At 33.8% G+C, this 1,794-nt stretch overlaps 1 protein-coding gene across 5 annotated transcripts in view; it reads left to right on the top strand.

Moving 5' to 3' along the window:
- Positions 1–1,794, top strand: part of LOC107673394 (serine/threonine-protein phosphatase 2B catalytic subunit alpha isoform-like) — a 64,469-nt gene that overhangs the window by 47,371 nt on the left and 15,304 nt on the right. The gene's annotated exons all lie outside the window — the stretch shown is intronic.

Below are 1,794 nucleotides of genomic sequence, written 5' to 3'. Positions count from 1 at the left end.
ACTGTAAAATCTTGGACGAGAACCTCCTTCCCTCAGCCAAGGCAACAAAGGAGTGGCTCAAGAAGAAGCACATTAAGGTCATGGAGGGGCCTAGCCAGTCTCCAGACCTCAATCCTATAGAAAATCTGTGGAGGGGGCTGAAACTTTGAGTTGCCAAACAACAGCCCAGAAACCTTAAGTATTTAGAGAGGATCTGTAAAGAGGAGTGGACCAAAATCCCTCCTGAGATGTGTGCAAACCTGGTGACCAACTACAAAAAAACATCTTACCTCTGTGCTTGCCAACAAGGGTTTCTGCACCAAGTACTAAGTCATGTTTTGCTTGAGGATCAAATACTTATTTCACTCACTGAAATGCAAGTCAATTTCTAACCGTTATATAATGTTTTTTTTCTGTATTTTTTGGATGGTATTCTGTCTCTATACTTTAAAATAAGCCTACCATAAAAATTACAGACCCTTCATTTTTTTGTAAGTGGGCAAACTTACAAAATCAGCAGGGGATCAAATAAATATTTTCCCCACTGTAGTTATAAGATGAAATAAGATTGTTAAAATGTTATATTTTATTGTTAGAACATTATATATTTTATTTCATTAATATTTTTTATCTGCAAGTACAGTTTTTTTTAAATGTACCTTTAAAATGTATCTTTAAAAGTACACTACAAGAAGCACGTTCAATACTTTTTTCATAAGGTTATCCCGGCCATGTGTATCATCTTTGCTAATGTAATAGCATTGTATACTATAGCATATTACATTATGCTATAGTATATTATGCTTTTGCTTCTTGGTAAAATCTAAATTACATTTAAATGAAGGTTCTTTTGAAGGTCTGATTAAATCCCTGGTTTTGGTTTTGTATGGGTCATTGGTACTAGTCTATTGTGCTTGAAATGAGCACTGTTTGCTATTAAGCTCATACAATAGCATAGCTATTGTGCTCTGCATAACAAAGATGGAGGTGGTTTGATGGCTGAATGTTCAGTGGAAGCCCAAGTGCTCTCCATGAGACCTCGCTCGAGGAGCGAATGTGTAATACGGTTTGGTGAATAACCCAGCTGTATTTAGTGGAAACCAGAAGACAAGACTAATGAGACTACTTCAGTCCAGATACTAAAGTATTTATAAGCTTAATCAGCGGCTGAATTAAGGATTCGCATTGCACTAATTAGGCTCATTTGAATTTAATTGAATAGACCCTGCTGCTTTTGTGTCTGCTTGGTGGCAGGTTTTGTCGCTTTAGGTATAGTTATTACTGTCTGCCTGCATACAGACATGCTGGTTGTGAAATCATGGAATATTATTATGTACAAATAATTTAGCATGGTTTTGATTGACTTTTACTGCTTTACTAAATAAATAGTGTATGTACTGATTTGAAGAGCAGGTCTATTTCAGCAGCACATGGAGTTGCTTGTTTTTGTATTTAAGTCCGGATTTGATAAATTCATTAATAACATACATTTTTAGCAAGCAATGTACTGGAATATGTTTTAAAGTACCGCTCCAAATTATTTGTTGTGGGGGGCAGTAAAATGTTTTTTTAAGAAATGAAATTATTTTGAGCAAGGATAATTTAAATTGATCAAAAAAATCTATGATGTTTCAAAACATGACTATTTCAAATAAATACTGTTCTTTTGAACTTTAAAATGGTCATACAGTTCTTGAAAGAAATTAATGGATTCCACAAAAAATATTAAGCAGCACAACTGTTTACAAAATTGATAAAAATAAGAAATGTTTATTGAGCCATCACAGGAATAAATTACATTTAATGTATATATAA

Source organism: Sinocyclocheilus anshuiensis, unplaced genomic scaffold, assembly GCF_001515605.1.
Source record: "Sinocyclocheilus anshuiensis isolate Anshui unplaced genomic scaffold, SAMN03320099.WGS_v1.1 scaffold508, whole genome shotgun sequence".
NCBI classification, from domain to species: Eukaryota; Metazoa; Chordata; class Actinopteri; order Cypriniformes; family Cyprinidae; genus Sinocyclocheilus; species Sinocyclocheilus anshuiensis.
The sequence above is the reverse complement of the archived record's forward strand: the minus strand, read 5'-3'. Positions and strand labels throughout refer to the sequence as shown.